Source organism: Haliotis asinina, chromosome 2, assembly GCF_037392515.1.
Source record: "Haliotis asinina isolate JCU_RB_2024 chromosome 2, JCU_Hal_asi_v2, whole genome shotgun sequence".
NCBI classification, from domain to species: domain Eukaryota; kingdom Metazoa; phylum Mollusca; class Gastropoda; order Lepetellida; family Haliotidae; genus Haliotis; species Haliotis asinina.
The window spans coordinates 11,063,044-11,079,425 of NC_090281.1; the positions used below are offsets into that span (position 1 = coordinate 11,063,044).

A 16,382-nucleotide genomic window follows, 5' to 3' on the forward strand; every position below is an offset into this window, starting at 1 on the left:
GGGGTTAGCTGGCGCGTAAGACGTGTGTTATCGACGGGGACAGAAAACAACTGCAAGTGGAAAGTAAATCACGTGGAGGAAGGGCATCATTTGTATTAAAGAAGTTGTTATCCATAAAGAATCTTACCCTCTTACGTGGAGGAACTTCCCGGCACGGAGTACTACGAGGTTGAGTGGATGGGTCCATTTCTACAGTTTGGAAGTGATTGCATGGTGCCTCCAGTGAAACGGACGCGCGAAAAGGGAGGCGACGGCGCAAAGTGAGATTTAAAAAAGGGAAATGAAATGTGAAAAACAGAGGGCTCAGTTGAGGGTTCTATTTTTTTAATTGTATTATGAGTGGTGGCCCATTTCCGGAGGTACTGTAATACCGAGCAAGCTCAGTGGACCTCATGCCATTGCAAAAATCAGTTTAATATCGATGTCTCCAATAGGAGACGTTATCAGATATTAAGCTGATAAGAACAGAAACCTTTTTTCATTTAAAATACATTTTAATGAATTTAATACATAAAATAGAAATTTACGTGCGCGGACAGCGCGATCGTGGCCGGAAGGCCTAAAACAATATCTCAAAATAAAATAAATAAAGCAAACGTAAATGAAATATACGAAAATGAAGCATACACAATGTCTATACGTAAAATTAAAAACAATTATGCCATAATTCGGCCTCAAAAACGAGACTATTGAAACTGACAACGCACCACATATGTACATTATCGTCAGCACGCACATGCTATACATCACAATATACAAGCATCATGCACAACATCAATATGTAAAAACATGCAAATATAGAAACAAAATAGCCAATTTGGCATCATACAATGGATATGTGCTTGCATGCAAGAAATGTAAAAAGCGTGCCTAACTGACATGCTCAAGAAATATAAACAATCAGTTAGGCACGAAAGTGCATGTACATATATTTATACATATACAGTTAACTACATAATTCTAATGCATGATCAAGATCGATTTTACAAAATATAGAAGATGAAAGCCAATATTCAGAAAAGACAGGCAGGGGAAAGCGACAAGAGTCAACCTTGACACGTGTCCTAAGGAAACATAGAAAACGCATTGTGATATAAATTCCATTTAATTTTGTGTGCTCAAATTTATTTCATTTTCGAACAAGCCAAATTGTATACTATGCCAAAGTTAAAAGGTAATTGCACAATGATTTTTTATATGAAACTTTTGGGAACCAAATTAAACCAAATGACCTCGTGCTAGATCTTTTTAAATAAGCCAAATGGCAATTGATCTAACCACTGGAAAACGATATCCCAGAACACAAACACACGAGCAATAGGGCCCGTATGTAGGTCACGGGGCAATGCGAGAATCGACGTGATTACCTACTTCCGGTGACAAACAAGTCTCGGCCATGGCGTTGTCAATCATGTTTTGGGTGAACTACACGCGCGATAAACTTAAACTTATGAGAAAGTCGGAAACCGCTTTAAATAGCGATGACAGCTTAAAGTTTCTCTAGAGAGAATGTTTGCACATAAGTGCGGTCGTTCAGGCGTCTATGCGTGACAGATCCTACAAAGTGGAGGTGGGTATATGATGGCTGTAAACTTCGCGCCCTTGTAGATGTAATTATGATCATGATTAGTATTTTATGATGTTAATGTTTACCCGTGGGATCGATATCTTCGATCGATAACTACAACGCTTAAGCCTACAATCACCCAGGTTAGTGTATGCTACATAGTGTATACATTCCATACATCTTTTAATGTTTCACTCGACCACGTGTTTCAAGTTCCTAAAAGTGTTCTCTGTGTGATGTGTAAGATTAAAATGTATGAAAATATTACACACAAAGTAGATGCAGTTTAATAGCTGATTCTATAACATTGATTTGATATATGGCAGACAGTGGGTTGATAAATGTCTGACAGTGGGCAAGTGGAGTGCTGATGAAGTATGCCACTGTTTCAAGTGTTTGGCACATGGAGTTCGGCTGATGAATGCATTTATAGCAACAGACTTGAGATGCTAAAAAAGACATTAAGTTTTAAGTAACTGTTAAAGGTTCACCTGGATGATGCCTTTGGTGTGACATACTCATCATGTGAATGCCCTTTGGATCAGTTCTCCTGTCACCATGTAGCTGCTGCACTTCTATTTGGGTAAGTTTCATTGACAGACAGAGGGCTAACTCTCAATATTGATGCTGTGACTTAGTGTGTTGTGGGTGCAGTGACCTAGCTGATTTTGCACACCATGTTGTTTCTTCATTGGTCAAGTTATGCTTATACACTATACTCATATGTTTTTTCTAATTTGAAACTATACTCGCCTATAATGAGACAAATCATTTGTATCTTATATTCTTAACTAAGTTATTCTTTCACCAGTTATAGGAGAGCCAGCAAAACTGATGTCAAGTGTAGCTGGCTAAATGCACCAATATCTAAAATCAAACCAGAGATTGCCACTATGGAGGAACTATTCCCCCCTCGCAAGCCTGATTATAAGTGAGGAAAAACTGCATATATTCCTTTTCTGTAATTCCGATGATTAGTATATCCGTATGTTCAGAATCTTCACCATTCAGTCATGCAGCAAATGCTTTTGCTGTCTGCTTTGTTACAAAATTTTCGTCCTTCACAAAACGGAGCTCTGACCAGAGAGGTCATAGATGATGACCGAAAATTCATACATGATGAGCTGCACAAGCTTGGACGGTTCACTGGTGCCTGGTTATTTTAAGATAAATGATTGCGTGTTCAAATAGATGTTTTGCTGTTCATAATTACATTTACTGAGTGTGAAGTTATTCCATAATTATTACGTTATTGATGTTGTGAATACATATATGCTCTTTGTGAGTTATTATAAGGTCATCACTAACAGTTTTACTAGAAAGTTACTCCTGGTTTTAATGATTTATGTTCAGATCCTTATCTATATGATTAAAATCAAATTTCTTTCTAACTCAAGTTGACAACTATTTTCTAACATATTGTGCAGTTTATATTTCTTAAATAAATGTGTTTCCTTTGTATCAAGAAAACATCTCTAATCAACATGTGTCAGATAAATATCTCCATAATGGCTCAGAAGATATACCGGTACATTAAACATTCTTAACATTCCCAAGATGTAATTAAGATGTATTTTTTTCTACAAATTATGGAAAACCCATTGTATGCTATACAATATGTTTGTCTTCCTATTTCATAGTCACTTTACCTGAACCTGCACACAAGGAACTTATTCAACTCCCAATATGTTGCAGCTCTCCGACGGATTCTGTCACCAGAACCACCAGTTGAAGCACCAATCATTTCATCTATAGAAGATCTCATTCTCAGCCAGCCATACTTGAACGCACCTTGTAAGCGTGCTTGGTTGAGCAGGGCACTCCTCCTGTCACAATGAAGGATTTCATATATTGCAAAGAAGACTGTAGGACAAAGGACAAATCCTCTTTGGTGCATAGTGAGGAAATATCGCATCACTGCATCCAACTTTGGTGCTGTTTTGGCTTGCATCAATAGAAACAGGTAAAATATATTAAATTGACAGACGACATGAGAGGTTCCTTCAATACCATGTTCAAGCAGACTGCTGTAGCCTGTCAAGTCTCTCCACTTTTGAGTGGTGTTTATTTACTCGCTCATAAGCTTAGGTCATGGCACATTGTTAGACTAACATCTCACATCTAAAATGAACATAATTTACTGAATGACTGTTCGTTTAAAAAATATGTTAACAATAGGAGCCCCAAGACTTTACATTTTCCAAGACTTCCCATATCTTGGGTTGACTTTCTTGGATAAATTTGCTTCAGGGTCTGTATGACAGACAAGCATGTTCCTTATTTGAGTGTCCAATATTTTCAAGGTATCCACCATCACTTATGAAGCGGTTGCTCTCAGCATACAACCTGGAAGCAGTCAAGAGTGTTGCCTGGGGCATAAATCACGAGGCACTGCACTCAGAGCCTATGAAGCTGGTGGTGGTGTGATTGAACGTACAGGTAAATTCCAGCATCATATAACAGGAAATAACTTGATGATGACATGTTGTGACACTCATATATTTTGTCTGTTATTTGTGTTGGTCCTTGTTAAAGCATAGCCTGTCCAGAAAGAAAAAAATATTTTGTTTAATCATGTCAACATGCAGTTGAGAAAAGATATGTTTGCCTTACTGCTTATGTGTTTCCATGTGTATGTGAACAGAATTGGGTTGCATGAAACTGGTGTGCTTGGGGCATCCCCAGATGGCCTAGTGAAGACTCCCTTCATGATGTCTGTTACATACCAGTCTTCTGAAGCAAGGAATTTCATGCCTGATATCATTGAGGTGAAGTGCCCATATGCTGCCAGAACAGTTGGAATTGAAGCAGGTGTTGATACAGACAAAGGCTTCTGTTTAGGTAAGTATGTCTTTACTGATGTTAATACATCTCAGTATTAACCTCAGAAATAGCACAGGTCATATCTGTTTCTGGCACCCGTGGCGAGCCACCTCCTCGTGGTGGGTGCTTGGTAACGCCAAGAGCTCGCCGACACCCCCGTAGTGAACCCGGGGGGATATTTGGTCCACCAACCCGTTTGCCGTGGGTTGCGGCCCACTGTCGGTGGAGGAGAGGGGATCCTGGTGGTTGAGAGCATGGGAGCAGGACCATTGCTCAACACACCACTTTGGCCCTGTCTTTACCTGGACGGTTGGTTGAATGGGCCCGGTTCAACCAATCGGCTGGTCATGCTAAGCCCTGTACATGTAAATGTTGTTTCACAAATTTGAGAAAATATTTACTTTTTTGTCTTGGCTTCATGATGATTCATTTGTATTTCGATTGTACAATTCAAATTTCGTAACTTGCCTAGAGACCTATGTCCAGAAGGCAGTGGCTCATGGGCCAATCAAGTGGAATAATTACTTTTGTATTATTCTGCTTGAGTATATCATCCGGGTATCCTTGGTGCTGCAGGCAGGAAATCCGCCTGCTTTTAGCATTGTCCTTGTGATACTCCGTGGCGGGTGGGGAGCTCGGATGATGAAACAATATATACTTACCATGGCTTACGAAACTCCCCTCAAAAAAAACAAAACGTCCTCTGGATACTACTGATCCTGAAGTTGAAGACCAAGGACTGTCCACATCCATTGACTACTGGCCACGTTTCATTGTAATTGAAACCACTGACAACACTCTGTTAAAGCTGAACCCTTTTGCGGCACCCGTGGCGAGCCACCTCCTCGTGGTGGGTGCTGGGTAACGCCAAGAGCTCGCCGACACCCCCGTTGTGGACCCGGGGGGATATTTGGTCCACCAACCCGTTTGCCGTGGGTTGCGGCCCGTGTCGGTGGAGGAAGGGATCCTGGTGGTTGAGGGCAATAGGTCCCTGCAACTGTGTTCCTGTTGCCTAATACACCACTTTGGCCCTGACTTCACCTAGACGGGAGGTTGAATAGGCCCGGTTCAACCAATCGGCTGGTCATGCCAAGCCCTGAGCATTGTCATTGTTTTTGCTCAAATTTGACTTTTTCAAATCTTTGTAAATGGGCCTTTGTCATATAGCTTGTAGACCAGTAATATCTATTGATATATTGATGCCACATTAACCAAACCGTTATTACCTAGAGTCTAATGCCCAGAAGGCGATGGCTCATGGGTCAATCTGGTGGATTTATTGATCTTGAATTGATACTTCTGCTGGAGTATATCATCCCAGTATCCTTGGTGCTGTCAGTAGGAAACCCACTGGCATATAGCATTGTCTTTATGATACTCCGTGGTGGGTGGGGAGCTGGGATGATGAAGTTCTATGACTTTACCATGATACCCCCAAAACAACTCAAACGTACTTTAGAGGATAGTTCATCTTCTGATGATGACACAGTCTCCAAAGGCAAATCTGACCATTGGTCTCGTTATTTAGTGATTTCTTCTTCAGATAATGGTCCGTTGAAACTGAATCCGTTTGCCCTGTCAAAAGCGATTTATGGCATTGCTGGTGACGTTGTGTCAATGAAAAAGATGCGATCTGGTCTTATATTACTTGAATGCAAATCAGCGTTTCAGTCATCTACACTCTTAGCTGTTAAGCATCTCGTGTCCGTATCTGTTACTGTGTCTCCACACAAAACTCTCAACAGTTCTAAAGGCATTGTCAGAGACCGAGAACGTTGTCTGCTAGACATGTCTGAAGATGAGATAGCGTTTGGACTAAAAGACCAGGGTGTAACAGGTGTAAAACGTTTTACAAGTCGGCAAAATGGTCAGATTGTAAACTTAAACACGTATCTGCTCAACTTTTCTGTTCCTGTTCCACCGTCATCCATCAAAGCAGGGTACTGCAATATCAATGTTGATAAGTACATACCGAACCCGCTTCGGTGTTACTCATGTCAAAAGTTTGGTCATGGTGCTGAATCTTGTACCAACAGCAAGAAATGTCATCGCTGTGGAGAACTTGCTCATGACACGTTAGATTGTCCAAACAACCCTAAATGCGTTAATTGCTCTGGCGATCATGCTGCCTCATCAAAATCTTGCCCTGTCTGGCAACAACAACATCAGATAGTGAAACTTAAACATGAAAGAAACATTACTTTCGCAGAGGCTAAACGTTTGGTTGCACAAGACAACACTCCAGTTGCAACTGTGTCATACTCTGCAGCTGTTACCCGTCAACGTACTAAGACTGTTAAATCAGTTGAATGCCAGACTGAAATCACTTGGGTGAATACTGAGACGTATTCTACGTGTGAAATGCAAACTGTTGCTTCCACGCAAACAGCATCACAATCCCGTCCACAATCTCGTTCACCATCACCTGTTATCGTGAATGCTAGCAAGACAGTGAACTATTCAAAAAAGTCAGATCGGGTTCCAAAGAGTCAACGGAATCCGGTACAAATATTTAATAGATATCAACTTCTGGAAGATATGGATGTCACTCCTCATCACCGTGTGCGCCAAAAAAGTCATTCGCCACGGTCCAGGAACAGATCGCCTGTGTTACCACCTAATGTAACATGAATAATACACTTATCCAGTGGAACTGCAGAGGCCTTAGGACCAACTTAAATGAAATACAATTATTAGTACAAGATGTTCAACCATCAGTTTTCTGTCTCCAGGAAACATATCTTAAGCAGACTGATAAATTTGACTTACGTCAGTACAGCTCTCACCATTCCTTTTCTCCTCCGGGTGACAAAGCCACTGGAGGCTCCTCTATCTTGGTGAGGCAGGGTATAATACACAGCCCTGTTGATCTCACTACTAACCTTCAAGCTGTTGCAGTTCGGATTTCGTTACACATTGCGTTTACTTTATGCTCTTTGTATATCCCTCCATCTTCAAACCTCCAGAAATCTGACCTTCAAGCTCTGTATGATCAGCTTCCTCATCCCTGCATACTCATGGGTGATTTGAATGGACATAATCCTTTATGGGGGAGTAATGTTATCAATACCAAGGGGAAAATAATAGAAGATTTTATTTCTGACAACAGTCTCTGCATATTTAATGATGGTACACACACATATTTACACCCTGCTACAGGTAGCTACTCTGCCTTGGACGTTACACTCACAGATGCAGATCTTCTGAATGAATTTTCATGGTCAGTTCATGATGATTTATGTGGAAGTGACCATTTCCCAACACTTCTCTCAGTCAATAACCCGTCTGATGTTCCACCCTCATCAAGGTGGAATTTTTCAAAGGCTAACTGGTCTAAATTCACATCATTGTGTACTGAGAAACTCAAACATGAAACGTTCCAAAATATTGCTGACCCCATTCAATTGTTTTCAGATACACTGCATACTATAGCTACCGAAACAATTCCTAAGTCCTCTGTGCATCCACATATTCGTAAGCCATGGTTTGATGGCGATTGCAAACAGGTTAGGAAAAACAGGAAGAAGGCGGAAAAATATTTTCGCAAACATCCAACTGTACATAATTTGAACAATGTTAAAGTAACCAGAGCTAAAGCTCGACGTACATTCAAGCAAAATAAACGGAAGTCATGGAGAGCCTATGTCTCCAAGATTAACTCCCGCACACCTATATCAAAGGTGTGGAATATGGTACAAAGGATCAAGGGCAAGGGTTCCAAAACAAGCGTTAAACACCTTAAAGACGGAGATCACATTTTGGAAGATGCTTCAGATATTGCAAACAAACTTGGTGAAACATTAGCTACACATTCGTCTTCATCAAACTATCTTCCTGAATTCCAGAGGTACCAGAAGTTAGAAGGAAAGAAAATCATTAATTTCACCTCTGACAATGGTGAAGACTACAACGAAGTATTTTCCTTACATGAACTACAAACTGCTCTAGTGCAAGCTCATGATACAGCAACAGGGGCTGATAATATTCACTATCAGCTCTTGAAGCATTTGCCTGATTGATGTCTTGAGGTACTTTTAGACATATTTGATGAAATTTGGACTTCAGGAACATTCCCTCCCTCTTGGCGGAATGCTATTGTGGTTCCTATACCTAAGCCTGGTAAAGACCATTCAGATGCATCTAATTATCGACCTATATCATTAACTAGCTGCGTTTGCAAGACTATGGAACGAATGGTAAATAATCGTTTAGTGTGGTATTTGGAGACCAATAATCTGATTTCTAACATTCAGTGTGGTTTCCGTAAAAACAGAAGCACTATTGACCATTTGGTTCGATTGGAATCTTTCATTAAGAATTCTATTGTTAATAACCAGCATGCTGTATCTATTTTTTTCGACCTTGAAAAGGCTTATGATACTACATGGAAACATGGTATTTTAAAAGATTTACATGAATTTGGTTTACGAGGTCGTTTGCCTCATTTCATATCACTGTTTTTAACGGGCAGACAGTTTCAAGTCCGAGTGGGGTCTACCCTCTCTGATCATTACCAACAGGACCAGGGTGTTCCACAAGGCAGTATTGTGTCTGTGACTTTATTTAGTATTAAAATAAATAGTCTTTCAAAGGTTTTAACAGATTCAATCAATGGTTCTCTTTTCGTGGATGACTTTAATATTTCTTGTCGTGGCAAAAACATGCGAACCATTGAGAGACAGTTACAAATCTGTCTCAACAAAATTCATAAATGGTGCCTTCAGAACGGGTTTAAATTTTCTCGATCTAAAACAAACTGCATTCACTTCTGCAGAAAATACAAACCTCATAAAGACCCTGACTTATTTTTAAATGGTGCACCCATCAAAGTTGTCAAGGAAGCTAAGTTCCTTGGTCTCATCTTTGACTCACACTTAACCTTTCTGCCACATATTAAATACCTAAAAACCAAATGCCTGAAGGCGCTCGATTTGTTGAAAGTCGTTTCAAATACAAAGTGGGGAGGAGACCAAACAACCCTCCTACATTTATACAGGTCACTCATCAGATCTAAACTGGATTACGGCTCCATTGTCTATGGTGGAGCCTGTAAAACTAACCTCAAAATACTTGATTCTATCCATCACCAAGGTCTAAGACTTTGTCTTGGATCATTCCGAACTTCTCCTGTTGACAGTCTATACGTTGAAGCAGACGAATCTTCTCTTGGCCACCGTCGTATTAAATTATCTTTACAGTATCTCACTAAACTGTATTCCAATAAGTCCAATCCTGCATATAACTGTGTCTTCAATCCCCCGTATGGGGATTTGTACAATAAGATGTCTTCCCTTGTTCCGACTCTTGGACTGAGAGTTAAACCTTTTCTTTCTGCTGTTGGCATTGAGCTGGATAATATAGCTCCTTCTCGCTTGTTTTCCTCTCCCCCTTGGCAACTGGTTAGACCGCAAGTTGACCTTACATTAAGTAAATATAAAAAATCAGAAACTAATGACTTACAATACAAACAGGAATATAATCAATTAAAAAGTAAGTATAGTACATATAAATCCTTATTTACAGATGGGTCCAAGGATGGTGGCGCAGTTGCTTGTGCTACTGTCATTGGATCCAGAACAATATCTTCTAGATTACCAAATAGCAGTTCCATTTTTACAGCAGAAGCACATGCCATATTAACAGCCCTAAACTATATTAAAAACACTCTAAATATAAACAATATATTATTTATTCAGACTCTCTTTCATGCCTCCAGGCTATTAAAAATGTATCTTCTCAGCATCCACTTTTAGCTGACATTGTTGAATTGTATAATGAACTTGCCACTGGCCAATATGACATCGTCTTCTGTTGGTTACCCAGCCATGTTGGAATCTCTGGTAACACAATGGCCGATCGTGCTGCCAAGGTAGCACTCAACAAATCTGTGACACTACTTCTCATACCCTATTCTGATTATAAGGCTGTCATAAGATCATACATCCGTGATCTAATGCAAAAGAAGTGGGACACCCAAGTAGGTATCAATAAATTACATGGAATAGAGCCCTATATCGGTTATACCCACTTGGGTTGTCAGTCCAGATTTGAAGAGGTTGTTATACGACGATGTCGCATTGGCCATACGCGATATACTCACGAACACTTGTTAAAAGGTGAGGATCCTCCGTTTTGTATCCCTTGTGATGAGAGAATCACTGTTAAGCATATCCTGCTTGATTGTGTTGATTTTGCCATCACAAGGGATAAATATTTCAATGAGAAAACTGTAAAGGATCTTTTTTATAACGTTAATCCTCATTTAATACTTGAATTTTTAAAGGAAATAGAATTGCTACATAAATTCTGAATATGTTTTGTACATAGATAATATATCTTTTATGCATGGTATTGTAAATTAGCAACTGCGATCGTTAGTGGCTGTGCCCTCGAGGGAGGTTGAAGTAGCGTAAAATTATTGTCCTCCCAAGAGGGTACGTAAGTCCCCAAAACTTTCAAAGTCGATTTTGCTCAACCATACTTTTTAGTCATAGTGTGTTTGTTGTTTTAATTTCTGGCTAAATCGTCCTATCATCGCCAGTGTCTGAAGCGATGGTGTAAATCCAGCCAGGGTCCATGCAGGTAGCAAAGGTACTGTAAGTCCCCATGGACCCTCGCATGGTGATCTACCTTCAGCTGCTGGTGATGTGTATAGCCCGTGTTTTATCTTGTCTTGTCCAAGTAGTTCTATCAGTTTTACCGTTCCACACTAGTTTTATCCGTAGCTGTGATATTCTAGTTGTTTTACTGTCCTTTGACGACAGTTTTTTTTTATAGTATGCACATTTCCCATTTCAATTTCCAATCTGTTCTCGTCACGATATGGCTGAAATATTGCCGATGTGACGTTAAATATTAACTCACTCACTCACTGAACCCTTTTGCGGTATCAAAAGGCATACAGGGCATTGCAGGTGATGGTAGAAACGTTAGACGTTTACGAACAGGTTCTTTGCTTGTTGAGTGCAATAGTTGCTTTCAACTAAATCATTTGTAGGCATTCAAGTGTCAGTCTCTTCTCACCGTACTCTTAACACTAGTAAGGGTATTGTGAGAGACCGTGATAGACTATTTGCTGATATGCTGGAAATTGACATTGCTGCAGAGATGAAGGACCAAGGTGTGTTATTCGTCAAACGTTTCACAACCCGAAGAAACAACCAGATCCAACAAACCAACACCTATTTATTTTCATTTTCCACTCCAACGCCTCCAAAATCAATAAAGGCCGGCTGTTGTCTCATAAAAGTGGACACTTTTATTCCTAATCCACTCAGATGTTTCAAGTGTCAAAAGTATGGTCACGGTGTAAAGTATGGTCACGGTGTCTTCTTCAGCTGCTCAAACAAACTTGACTTGGGTGCACACTGATTCCGCAGAGGTTTTTTCACCCGCTATTTCCACTCAGACCGCTGAGCCACTTCCTCGCATGTCGCAAAGTCAATCAGGGCCAGCTTCGGATCATGATTCATCATCACAGCCACCTGCAAGGTCTCAATCTTTGTCAAATGTCCAAAAAATTCCTAAAGGAAAAGCTAAACCAATGCATGATTCTTCAAAAATGCAAAGTGGCAGAGCCCCAAAAGGGTCTGAAAACAGAATTAAACTTTATAACAAATACGGATCACTTGAGGACATGGACGTGTCCGAAAACGTCCAATCAAGGGCGCACAGCTTGTCGCCCTCAAAACAAGTACGGGGTAGATCCCCAATCAACCCACCCAAACGATAATCCATTCCATTGTACAGTGGAACTGTAGAGGCCTAAGGACCAATTTCAACGAGCTACAGTTACTTGTCCAGGATTTTGCACCATCAGCCTTCTGTCTCCAGGAAACCTATCTGAAGGAGACAGACACTTTTGATTTACGTCAGTTCACTGTATATAATTGTTTTTCACCTCCTGGTGATAGGGCCACTGGAGGGTCTTCAATTCTTGTAAAGCAGGATGTTATCCATAGTCCTGTAACACTCACAACTAGTCTCCAAGCTGTTGCAGTGAGACTAACTCTTCACGTTACCTTTACACTATGCTCTTTATATATTTCACCTTCTTCAGGACTCAAGCAGTCTGATCTTCAAGCTCATAAATCGCAGTACCATTGATCATTTGGTACACTTAGAATCCTTCGTGAAAAACGCAATAGTAAATAAACAACATGCTGTATCAATTTTCTGTGATCTTGAGAAAGTTTATGATACGACCTGGAAGCATGGTATTTTGAGGGATTTACATGAATTTGGATTGAGAGGCCGTTTGCCTCTTTTTATGTCAGAGTTTTTAAAAGACAGGCAATTTCAAGTCCGAGTAGGTTCTACCCTGTCTGATCATTACAGGGTGTCCCTCAAGGTAGTATTTTGTCTGTCACTTTGTTTAGTATTAAGATCAACAGTTTATCCAAGGTTTTAAATGATTCAATTGATGGATCATTATTTGTGGATGATTTTAATATTTCTTGTCGTGGTAAAAATATGCACACTATCGAAAGACAACCGCAGTTATGTTTGAACAAAATAAATAAATGGTGTCTTGAAAATGGCTTCAAATTTTCTAAATCCAAAACTAATTGCATACATTTTTGTAGAAAATATAAGCCTCATAAGGACCCTGAACTATCTTTAAATGGCACTCCCATCAAGGTTGTAAAGGAGGTAAAGTTCCTGGGTTTAATTTTCGATTCTCATGTAACCTTCTTGCCACACATTAAATCTCTTAAAGCTAAATGCCTCAAGGCACTAGATTTGTTAAAGGTTTTTTCAAATTCCAAGTGGGGAGGGGATCAAGTTACCCTCCTTCACTTATACAGATCATTAGTACGATCTAAACTTGATTATGGCTCCATTGTATATGGTGGAGCCTGTAAAGGCAACCTCAAACTATTAGATTTTGTCCATCACCAAGGTCTAAGACTTTGTCTTGGATCTTTTAGAACTCACCTGTTGCCAGTCTCTATGTTGAGGCTGATGAATCATCTCTTTCACAACCTCGTATAAAATTGTCTTTACAATACATTACTAAACTATATTCTAATAAATCTAACCCAGCCTATGACTGTGTGTTTAATCCGTTTTATGAAAATTTGTACGACAAGAGGTCTGCTCTTGTTCCACCTCTACGACACAGAATTAAACCATTTCTTTCTTCGGCAGGCATTGAGCTGGAAAACATAGCTCCCTCCCGTCTCCTTTCTTCTCCTCCTTGGCAGTTGGTTAGGCCACAAGTTGACCTAACATTAACTTCATTAAAAAATCAGAAACTAATGAATTACAATATAAACAAGAATATAATCAATTAAAAACTAAATATAGCAATTATAAATCCTTATTTACAGATGGTTCCAAAGACGGTGGTGCAGTAGCTTGTGCCACTGTCACTGGATCGAGAACAATTCTAGACTTCCAGATAACAGCTATATTTTTACTGCAGAAGCTAACGCCATATTAACTGCTCTTAAATATATTCAAAGACACCCTAAACATAAACAGTACATAATCTATTCAGACTCTCTTTCTTGCCTTCAGGCGATTAAAAATCTATCTTGTAAACATCCACTTTTAATAGAAATTATTGAATTATATAATAATCTTGCTTGCTACTGGCCAGTGCGACATCGTCTTCTGTTGGTTACCAAGCCACGTAGGTATTTCCGGTATCGCAATGGCTGATCTTGCTGCTAAGGCAGCACTCAACAAATCTGTGACACCACTTCTTATTCCATACGCTGATTACAAAGCTAGCATTAGAAATTACATCCGTGATGCAGAAGAAGTGGGACACCCAAGTTGGTATACATAAATTACACGAAATAAAACAGTATATCGGTTACACCTACTTGGGCTGTCAGTCCAGATTTGAAGAGGTTATTTTAAGACGATGTCGTATTGGCCATACTAGATATACTCATTCATATCTTTTAAAAGGTGAGGATCCTCCATTTTGTATCCCTTGTGATGAGAGTGTCACGGTCAAGCATATTCTGCTTGACTGTGTCGAATTCTCCATCACAAGGGATAAATATTTCAATGTCAAAACTGTAAAGGATCTTTTTACTAACATTAATTCTCATTTTATCGTTGGTTTTCTAAAAGAAATTGATTTTTGGTTGAATTTTTAATAACATGTTCTGTAAATAGATGTATTTTAATTCTTTGTTGTTTAGATTTGTAACTAGAATTGTTAGTGACTGTACCCTCAAAGGGGGTTGAAGTATTGTAAAATTATTGTCCTCCTGAGAGGGTACGTAAGTCCACAAACAGTGAAAGTAAATTCTATATTTCCAGGTTTTTAATCGTAGAATAAGTGTCTTTTTATTGTATGGCTAGATTTCACAAATTGCTGGCGGCTGAGGGAATGATGTAAATCCAGCTAGGGTCCATTCAGGTAGCAAAAGTCCCCATGGTCCCTAGTATGGTGATCTACCTTCAGTTGTTAGCAATCTATAGCCCATTTTTACATTGTATTGTCCTGTATAGACAAATTGTTTTAGGTATAGTTACTAGTTTTATATTCGACTCTGTGATATCCTAGTTGTTTTACTGTCCTTCGCTGACAGGTTTTATAATAGACACATATTTCATTTTAGTATTAAATGTTCTCGTCACGATATGGCTGAGATATTGCCGATGTGACGTTAAATATTAACTCACTCACTCATAGTCGGTGAACAAAGTATAGTTCGTTCTCTGTAGGTATTGCGTAACAAAACACTTAAAGGAGGATCCAGTCTTTCCGATACATTCACAGACCCTGATCGGGACGGCAGCAGCGGCAGTTTCAACCACACCGCTTCATCCCACCAAAACCTCCCTGAACCTTCTTTGGTCTAGAGCGCTGCTTACCCCTAACCTGTGTCCATGACTGAGAATCCATTTTGGCCATAGCCACATCAACACTATCTTGAGTAGAAAAGTTATCAAACTGGCCAAAATCTAACGGTGCCATTGCTGCCGCTTCAGCATATGAACCTGAGGTTTTAGTGTCCGTTCGAGATTTCTCACTCACACCCGCTATGTTCTGTTCTTCAGTCACACCCATAATAATAGACGAAGAGTTATCTCCCTATTCCTCCTCCCTCTCCGAATCAGACACAATATCCTTACCTGTATTAACTGTCTCCATCACCGAGTCATTTGACACAGACTGGTCCTGGTGCCTGTTGTAACCTTAAGGACAGTTCGCCCTAGTGTGGCCAAGGTGGTAACACTTTAAACACACAGGCAAACGACCTGGAGCTGAAATAAGCATTGACATACGGTCTCCCAGCCTCACAATATAGGGCACAGCCTCAGCTTTGTTCCTGTCCTGCCCCAACTTCACTATCCTCACCCGTTTGAATCGCCCTACCACCCACGAGGGCAGTTTCAAAAGCAGCTGATCTCACAATGCCAAACCTTGAAAAATAACTTTCCAAAAAGGCATTCGATACAACACCATGGAGCCAGTGCACACGGAGGGCAATGATCTTCTCATACGGCGAGAAATCTAACTGGACATCCCCATACATTATGGAGCCTACAGTAAGCAACAGTTTAGCTCTGGTTTCTTGTCTAAAAGTAATGTACCGCTCTCCAGCTGTTTCAGTTTTCCAAATTGAGAAAACGTCCCGCGGTTTATTTTTTATGCATCCATTAAAATGTCAAAAATAGCCTCTCGATCAAATCGTCTGATAACAGATTTCACACGTACCGTGCATGAAGACCGCTTGCTATCCAGGAAAATGCTGGGGAACAGTAGGCTCTACTGTAGCTCCCTGGTACGCCATGGCGAAGGGGGGTCGGGGGAGACCCCAAAGGTCACACAATCACTTAAAGCAATTGATGCCCACCCGTCGATCTGAAAACAGAATTCACAGCTGATTAATACAATAGCGATATATCGCCTCCACGAGCCAGTGAAACGGACACGCGAAAAGGAAGGCGACGGCGCAAAATGCGATGAAATGTGAAAAGCAGAGGGCTAAGTTGGGGGTTCTATTTTTGTGAATTGTATTAT

The 16,382-nt window shown here is 40.1% G+C and overlaps 1 non-coding gene and 1 pseudogene across 1 annotated transcript; one reads left to right on the forward strand and one right to left on the reverse strand.

The window, feature by feature from the left end:
* Positions 1-337: 337 nt before the first annotated feature.
* Positions 338-523, reverse strand: LOC137274940 (U2 spliceosomal RNA). The gene has a single exon (XR_010956281.1). It is a non-coding gene; the product is annotated as a U2 spliceosomal RNA (small nuclear RNA).
* Positions 524-1,396: 873 nt separating this feature from the next.
* Positions 1,397-3,994, forward strand: LOC137271404 (uncharacterized; annotated as a pseudogene).
* The last annotated feature ends 12,388 nt before the right edge of the window (positions 3,995-16,382 follow it).